At 42.8% G+C, this 9,826-nt stretch overlaps 1 pseudogene; it reads left to right on the top strand.

The window, feature by feature from the left end:
• The first annotated feature begins 167 nt into the window (after nt 1-167).
• LOC114496443 lies at nt 168-7,802 on the top strand (annotated as a pseudogene).
• The last annotated feature ends 2,024 nt before the right edge of the window (nt 7,803-9,826 follow it).

A 9,826-nucleotide genomic window follows, 5' to 3' on the forward strand; every position in this document is an offset into this window, starting at 1 on the left:
TTGTACTCAGTGCTAAAAATTGAGGGAAAGTTGCCTACAGAACTTCCAATTCCAGCTGGCAAGATGAATCTCACGCACATCATTATTAAATGCTCATTTAAAACAACAACAACAAAACCAAACCTGAGACCGATTCTGAGGGAAGTGGAGTTTCAGAAAATGGAAGGATGAAGGTGTTCCAGAATGGACAGAAAAGGATCACCTGTGGTCGGGAGTCCAGCAGGAGGCGTGTAGGGTTGGGATGCACCAAGGGGCAGAAGCAGGCCTTTCTGTGCGGGCGGGGGAGCAGCGTGAGCGCAGACTCAGAGACTGGGACAAGCATGGCTGTGTGAGGAGAAGAGAGGCTGCTGACCTGGTTGGAGTGGAGTGTACCTGACAGACAGAGAAGACGGTCAAGACCAAATGATGGAGACCTTGACATGTGGTTCGTGATTTTGATGCCATGCCTTACTCCAGGCTAGGCATGCTGGGATGTTCGCACCCAGGGTGGGAGAGGCAATAATTTGAACAGTGGCAGAGGCTAGAGGGAGAGACAGGAGTTCGTCCTGGAGCTTCCATTCCATGTCCTGCTCTTGATTTAGATTCCGCTACAGTCAGCACTTGTTTTTTTGACTTAAAAATCTCCGTGGGTGAACTGACTAATCTTCGTATGGGGGTGGTGGTTCTCAAACTTGGGTGTGCATCGGAATCCCTCAGGGGTTTAAATGCTGATTCCTGGGACCTGTCTCCTGCTCTACACCCAAGCTCTGGTTTAGTAAATTGGACTGGGACCTAGAGCTCTGCATTTTTGCAAAACCCGGCATGCTCCATGGACTGCATTTTGTGAATACTGCCCCATGGAGAAAGTGGTCTAAGGAGCAGTAATAATCTCAGAAGATAGACGGCCAGAAATAGCCTTGGTAATAGAAGGAAACTGCGTGATAGCCACGGTGACACTGTTCTTTGATGAGATTTAAACACTGCAAAACACTCTTCTTTCCCATCACTTGGGAGTTTACCTTAATTTGATGAGTAAGGTGCTATGGAAATGATCCACTTTCCAGAAGCCATGGACTGAAAATCCTACCATTCGCTTTAATCCAAGGACATCCTAAGAGCAGTCACTTGAATTTATGCTTTGCTTTCAGCTGGGCCCAGAGTAGCTCATTTTAAACTACAATTAGTAACAAATTACTGTCAGACTGACTTTCAGGAGAGATGGCTACATTCTGCTAGGAAACAATTTACAGGATCAGATTGGTGCTGCCACTAAATCAAACAAATGCATATGGCTCCTGAGTCTTGGGTCTCCCAGCCCTGCACAGTCTGAATGTTGGCTTCTTAGCTCTGGGCTTTGGCATTCTCATCAGTGTTTCCTCAAAGAGCAGGCCTGATCTGCTCGAGGAGGTTGCAGAGAACTCAGTGCAAAAATGCAAGGGTAAAGGTACAATACATAAGATACATACTCCTTTCACATCTCCGGACGGGAAAACTGCCCGTGAATTCTGTAATATTCAACCCAGTTTCTTCTGTTGCATGATGTAGCCTCTGAAATCCTTACTGGGGAGTAAAGAAGACACCTCCTAAAAAGGAGGAGAACTCTCCTCTGTCAACTCTTCTCTCATTTAATACCTATTGAAGGAAGGCCGAACAAGACAGGGTAAAATCACACCACTGGGTTCTCCACAAAGTCACACCGTTTGAGAATGAAGGCTGGAGCTCTGTCAGCTGCTGTGGTCTGGGACAGAGTTGGGGAGAGTTGGCGTGTGGGGTGTGCAGGGTGGGTCCAGTTTTGAATGAGTCAAGGGAACCTCCTCAGAGTTAGAATCTGAGAAAACTGTAAAGATGTATTTCATTTCTTGTAGCTAAGGAGCGAGGGGGGCTCCAAGATACTTTATTTCACCACAAATCTTTATTTTCTTTGTGTTTTTCATTCTCCTGTGGTTTTATAATGAGAGCACAGCCATTTTACCTGAGATAAAAACAAAGGAAAGAGCCCTAATAGTGAAGAAAACACATTTTAGGACTAATCTCACTCCCCCCGCTTGTTTTTTAACCTGCCAGCAAAAAACATTTGGGTTTATTTTACGTGATACTGGCTTGGTAGAGTCAAGCATTCATTAGGGAATGCACAGAGCCATCTGTCTTCAGGTTAAATGAGTTCAGCGCAGATGCCGGGGACTCTTCCCTGCCCAAGCACAAACACTTCTAATACCTGGAGTCAGGGAAACCAAATCTCCCACTTTTGCTAATCTCCAACAAAAGGCACCCAAGGCAGCCCTCAGCTAGCTCGAGGACAGGCAACCTTCAACTCTCCCAAGGACAAAGCAAGACAGGGAAAGAATGTTGTTGAACTAAAATGAATTTGAGTCAAAAGCCAACACCCTTTTCAAAAATGCCAAATATTTTGTTTGCTTAGAATCTCTGTTCAATACTAGGTAATGAATGGGTGGGTCGCTGGTGGTTCTCCAGGACCACCCAGTCTCTGACTGACTATCACCCAGCTCAGGATAAGGTGAGACACCTATGTGAAAAGGCATCTTGCATGCTTTCTTCTTTTATTTTCTTTCTTTGACCTCTCTCCATTCACCACTTAATGCTTTGCTCTCTGCTGTCTTCAGGGGAGCTAGAGACATATCCAGTGTCTTCACGTCCCGGGATAACACACCGAGGAAGAAACGGACACAGACCCTGGGCCACAGGGCTCCTACACACTTCAGAGGTAGAGGGAGGAGGGCTGTCTTCACCTTCCTAAGGTGGGCCCCTGGGAACCCTGAGAATGGGGTGGATATGCCCATTCTGAACAACACTTTGTATTTCTTTTTCACTCCCTCACATACGTCATAATGAAATTTTTGACCCAACAATTTCCTGGTTTCACCTGTGTCATGTACAAAAGATCTGTGCTCAGTATCTCCTGAGAATCTATATTTTGAAAGCAATGCTCCCTGGGGCATTCACAATCTACATTTTGATACGTTATCAAAAATCCAATTATGTGGCCTCTTTCAGGAACCTGAGCTCAGGAGCCCGCCTGGAGGAAAATACCTGTGTGATAGAGATCTGCTTGAACCTCTCCTCTGTGCTCCTCTTCCATCTGTCCACTCTCTCCCTCTTGACTCAAAAGCAAGCAAGATTGAAACCAAAGAGGAGGAAACATTTCCAACCACAGTGAAACATTTTTAGTGTGTGGTGTTGTACTTGTTACCGAGCTACCATTTGTTGAGTGGGATTAAATTGGTTGCTTTTTGTGTCTTCCTCTTGGACTTGGACCTTTAAGGGAATCAGAGGAATGCTTGTCATCCTGCCTGCTATCCTGCTAGAGGTCTATCATTCCTTCATGTCATTTACTTCTTTTCTCTTCTTCATGTATGGGTCAGTTCAGTTCTTCATGGAATTGACAAATTCATGCACCCTAAACTCCTGATTTCACAGATGAGGATGCGGTGACCCTGGGAGCTTGAGTGGCATATGTACACAGCTACCTGTGTTCCTCTCCTGATCCTCTGTCCTTTTTGCCTGATGTTGCTGTGTGTATGTGGTGTGTGTTTGTGTGTGTGTGTGAGACAGAGAGAGGAGAAAGGGGGAGAGAAAGGGAGAAACAGTGAGCACACTGATAGTTATTGGGCTCCTATTATATGCCAGACTAGAAGCTGTTATACATATCTTATTTGAACATCATATCAGCTGTGTGAACAAGGTTCTACCTACTTGTACCATGGGAAGAAATGAAGGCTCAAAGAGGTTATTTGTTCAAGATTTCACATCTGGGAAAAGCTGGAATCAGGATCCACCTTGGGCTTGGCCCTGGACTGTTGCATTACATCACATTTCTAGGGCTCCATGTGGAGCACTGCCCTGGTCTCAAAAGACAGGCAGCGGCTTTGCATGTGGGGGATGAGGGGTGGCCTGGAGGGAGACAGTCCATGCCCTCAGGGGATGTGTGCCTCACCCCTGTGCTTGACGCGAGGGGAAGGGTTGCATGGATGTGTGTATGTTCCGAAGGACAGCAGCAGGTGACAGGGGTAATTCTGCTGCTCAGCAGGCACTGCTCCTAAATCACCTGCCCTACTTCTCTCCTTTCCATTTTGAGGATATTTTTCTCTCTGTAGTGACATTGGGAGGAAAAAGGATCTTGAGGAGGTGTTAAGAATAATGACACTAGTGTCATGGTCCCTTATTTGCTGTCTGATTGCATAGATGCTACCAGGGACCTGGGTGAGGCTGGGGAGGGGGGGGGGAAGGGAGAGCAGGCATCTTGCTGTCTTTAGGAGGATGAAAGTCTCAGATTAGCTGACCTGTGGGTAAGTACCAAACAGAGGACTTTGTTTCCTGGGCCCTGTGGTGGAGAAGGTGTTCTTGGGGAAGCACTTTCATTAAATTTTTCTGGGCATTCCTTTAGAGGCTGGTTATATTCCTGGTGGCCCTCTAAGGGCCCTCTGAGGGAGGAGGAAAGGAAATAAACAAGAAGGGAATTTACAATTACTGACCAGGTGAAGTATATTAGGCATAACACTCTCTGCTTTTCCTGAACTTTTTCAGAACCAAATAATAGGTGCTTCCTCTCTGCCAGGAAGAGCTGACTTGGACCCTCTGAATGGGTCTGCTAAGGCCATTTCTGTGAGAAAAATGTTTTCTAATGAAGACTTCTCTTGGAGGAAAACCTCTGGAAAGGAAACCCTGTAATTTAGATAGGACATAATTTCTTCTTTTCTTTTTTCTTTCTCTGTGCCTTCATTCATTACATTTGTCTTTTAAGACATTGGGACTATAATTAATCCCATTTTTTTTTGTATCTCTAGGGATTTCATGTTAGCTCATTTTGAGATGTTGAATTTCCAAAACCCTGTTTTTCCATCTTTCCAAAGAAGGCTGGAGATTCCAATATGGCTGCAGAGTAGCTGGAAGCCACACCTACCTGCTCCCTCCCCCAAAGTGGATTTATAACTAAATTATAGAGCAGTCAACCTGAATAACCAAATGAACTCTGAACTGAAATATTATAACCAAGGGTTTACAGGAGAAGCCACATAGAGATTGGTAAGAAGGGCATAGATGCAGAAAGGGCTGCTCCCCCCTTCACCCATGTGCAGTGGCTGAAAAGTCAGAGAGATATCTTGGCTATAACACTCCAGACTCATTGAGAAAAAAAAGAGAGAGGACACAAATAAATAAGATCAGAAATGAAAGAGAAGAATTAACAACTAACACCATAGAAATGTTTATAAAGAATTGTAGGAAAATACTACGAACAACTATATGCCAACAAATTGGACAACCTAGGTGAAATGGATAATTACTAGAAGCACACAATCTTCCAGATAAACAGGGAGAATCAGAAAATCTGAATAGATATTACAAGTAATGAAGTTGAATCAGTAATTAAAAAACTCCCCGCAAACAAAAGTCTTGGACTGAGTAGCTTCACGGTTGAATTTTACAAAACATTCAAGGAAAAACCAACACTTATCCTTCTCAAACTATTCCAAAAAAATTAAAGAGGAAGGAAGACTTCCAAGCTCTTTTTATGAGCCAGTATCATCCTAATTCTAAAACCAGATAAAGACACTACAAATAAAGAAAATTATAGGCCAGTCTCCCTGATGAACATATATACTAGAATCCTCAAGAAAATATTAGCAAATGGGATCCAGCAATACATTGAAAATATCATACACCACGATCAAGTGGTATTTATTTTGGGGATGCAAGGTTGGTACAGTATTTACAAATCAATAAATGTGATAGATCACATAAACAAAATGATGGATAAAAGTCACATGGTCATATCAATAAGTGCAGAAAAAGCATTTGACAAAATCCAGCACCCACTTATGGTAAAAACTCTCAGCAAAGTGGGGATGAAGGGAACATAGCTCAACCTAATAAAGGCCATATACGACAAACCCACACCCAACATCATACTGAATGGACAGAAACTAAAATTGTTTCCCTTAAGATTAGGAACAAGACAAGGATTCCATGTTCACCACTTTTATTCAACATAGTACTGGAAGTCTTAGCCACAGCAGTCAGACATGAACAAGAAATAAAAGGCATCCAAATTGGAAAGGAGGTTGTAAAACTGTCATTTGTGGATGACATGATATTGTACATAGAAAACCCTGAAGATTACACCCAAAAATTACTAGATCTAATAAATGAATTTGGCAAAGTAGCAGGATACAAAATTAATATTCAGAAATCAATGACATTCTTATACACCAATGATGAGCTATCAGAAAGAGAAATTAAGAAAACAATTCCATTTACTACTGCAAAAACAACAAAAAATAAGGTTCCTAGTAATAAATTTAACCAAGGAGGTAAAACTTAGAAAACTATAGGATATTGAAGAAAGAAATTGAGGAAGATACAAATAAGTGGACGCATATACTGTGTTCATGGATAGGAAGAATTGACATTATTAAAATGTCCATACTGCCCAAAGCAATCTATCAATTCAATGCAATTTCCATTAAAATACAAATGGTGTATTTCACAGAACTAGATCAAATATTCCAAAAATTTATATTGAACCAAAAAAGACCCTGAATAGCTTCAGCAATCTTGGGAAAGAAGAACAAAGTTGGAGGTATCACACTACCTGATATCAAACTATACTACAAGGCCACTGTAACCAGAACAGCCTGGTACTGGTATAAGAACAATGGAACAGAATAGAAAGCAGGCATAGGAGGCATCCAGAGTGAGGAGACTGTGCAATGTCTGAATGACTGCCTGGCTTTCTACCTGGAGATGGTGAGAAGCCTGGAGGCTGATAATCAGAGACTAGAGATCAAAATCTGGGAACACCTGGAGAAGAAGGTACCCCATGTCGGAGACTAGGGGAATTATTTCAAGACCATCCAGGACCTGAAGGCTCAGGTCTTTGCAAATTCTGTGAACACTGCCCTCATTGTTCTTCAGATTGACAGTGCCCATCTTGCTGCTGATAACTACCACGTCAAGTATGCGAGGAAGCTGGCCCTGTGCCAATCTGTGGAGAGTGACATCAATGGGTTTAGAAAGGTCATTGATGACATCAATATCACATATCTTCAGCTAGAGACAGAGATCAAGGTCCTCAAGGAGGAGCTGCTCTTCAAGAAGAAGAACAATGATGAGGAAGTAAATAGCCTACAAAACCAGATTGCCAACTCTGGGTTGATTGTGGAGTTGGATCTCCCCAAATCTCAGGACTTCAGCATAATCATGGAAGACATCTGGGCCCAGTATGACAAGCTGTCTGAGCAGAGCAGAGAGGAGCTAGACAAGTACTAGTCCCAGCAGATGGAGGAGAGCAGCACAGTGGTCACCTGGCAGACTGCTGAGATAGGAGCTGCTGAGATGACACAGAGCTGGGGCATATGGTCCAGTACTTGGACACTGACCTGAACTTCATGAGGAATCTAAAGGTCAGCTTGGAGAACAGCCTGAGGGAGGTGGAAATGTGCTATGTCATGCATATGGAACAGCTCAATGGGATCCTGCTACACCTGGAGTCAGAGCCAGCCCAGACCTGGACTGAGGGGCAGCACCAGGCCCAGGAGTATGAGGCCCTGCTGAACATCCTGGCCAACCTGGAGGCTGAGATCGCCACCTGCTGCTACTGCAGGAAGAAGGAAAGGACTTTGATTTTCGATCTTTGATGGCCTGGACAACAGCCACTGCATACAGTCCATCCAAAAGATGACCACCTGCAGGGATGTGAATGGCAAAGTGGTCTCTGAGGTCAATGACACCAAAGTTCTGAGGTGTTAATGGCAGCAGAAATGGGGCACCCCTTGGGGAACAAGAGGCCAATAAAAAGTTCAGAGATCGTTGAACATTAAAAAAAATTGGGTGACGGACCTAAATAGACACTTCTTCAAAGAGGACATCCAGATGGCCAATAGACATGAAAAAATGCTCACTGTCACTAATCATCAGAGATGCAAATTAAAACCACAATGAGGTATCACCTTACACCTATCAGAATGGCTGTCATCAATAAATCAATAAACAAGTGCTGGTGAGGATGTGAGAAAGGGGAACCCTTTTGTACTGTCGGTGGGAATGCAGACTGGTCCAGTCACTGTGGAAAACAGTGACGTAGTTTTCTCAAGAAATTAAAAATGAAACTGACTTTTGACCCAGTGATTCCACTTCTGGAAATACATCCTAAAGAAATGTAAAACACTAATTCAAAAGAATATATGCATCCCTATGTTCATTGCAGCATTATTTACAATAGCAAGTTCTAGAAACAGCTCAAGTGTCCATTAGTAGATGAATGGGTAAAAAAGTTGTGATACATTTACACAATGGAATACTACTTGGCCATTAAAAAAAAGGAAACCTTACCTTCTGCAACAGCATCGTTGGACCTGGAGATGATTATGCTAAATGAACTAAGCCAGTCACAGAAAGACAAATGTCATATGATCTCATTTATCTTATATGTAGAATCTAATGAACAAAATAAACTGATGAACGAAATAGAAACAGAAGCATGGATACATGTAAGAAACTCATAGCTGTCAGAGGCAGACATGTTTGGGGACTGGATGAAGGAAGGTGAAGGGATTAAGCAAAAGAAACATACATCTGTAACACACACACACAGATGCCGACAACAGTGTGGTGATAGCCAGAGGGGAGTTGGGGAGGTGGGAGTGCACAGGTGGGAAATTGGGAATGGAAAGAGACTTTGCTTGGGCAGATGGGTGCACATTGCAGTTTGCAAAGGATGTTGTATTGAGTCATCCAGTTGAAACCTGTATTTTTAAATGAACAAATGTCACCCCAATAAATGCAATTTAAAAGAAGACTGAAAAGAATGACTCAAATACAAGAAAAACAAAACCAAACCAAACCAAAGAAGGCTTACAAACTGGTAGGGCTATTTAAATGCAGGTAATCTGAAGAAATGTTGGCATATTCTATTCAGACATGGATTTAGTTTTCAGACGAGTATAAAGTGACTTTTAGGAGTTTAGAGGAAGCTAACTAAAGTTATTTTATTATTTTATACAGGGAAACAAAACCCCAAGAAAGCAGAATATGATATAAGAATAACACCAGGTTGGGAGTGGAAGCTTCTCTAGGTTCCCAGTGCTTTTCATTGTCGTGAATGCTCAGCGCTCTTTCCCACACAAACCGTGTTGTGAATGCTGACTTACTACCGCTGCTTTGAGAAAGGTGGAAAGGCCAGCCCACCGGCATAAATTTGACTTGCAGGATTATCACTGAAAGAAAACCAGTGGCTCTTTCAATGACCACAACAGGCTTTTTAATTTCTTTGATAATTCCTTCCCTGTGTTCTGTCTCGGTACAGCTGGGGCTTACCTATTGTATTTTCATCCTTCCTTACAGGATTTTGCATAGGTGATAACAACAAGATGAGGAGGCTCTGTCTGATGTTAAAACTCACCCTTGAAACTCAGCAAGGCTTTTCAGCATCAAATCCCTAGACCAGCTTCATGAATTTTATTTATATATTCATTTATTTATATGATGTTTGGTGCTGGAACAGGGATAAAAAATAAAACAAATTCATCAGCAGGACCCATATTGGAACTAGATTAAAATTTGAACCTCTGAACTTCCCGACACCTCCTGCCACAGAAATAACAAGTTCATTACTGAGCTCCACAAACAAAGGAAACTCTCTCTTCTCCCCAATAGCAGGCCAAAAAGGCAGACCTGAGAATACACGCACAGCTCAAAACATCATCACGATATCCCAAAACCAAAACAAAAGCAACTGTGCCAAACAGCCAAATAAACAAAGGTGAAGTCAGCCTCCAGCAAGCCCTGGTGGCTTGCCAAATTTGGCTTCTGGCTGTTTGCCCTGTGGGAATTA

Source organism: Phyllostomus discolor, chromosome 3 (assembly GCF_004126475.2).
Source record: "Phyllostomus discolor isolate MPI-MPIP mPhyDis1 chromosome 3, mPhyDis1.pri.v3, whole genome shotgun sequence".
Classification (NCBI taxonomy): domain Eukaryota; kingdom Metazoa; phylum Chordata; class Mammalia; order Chiroptera; family Phyllostomidae; genus Phyllostomus; species Phyllostomus discolor.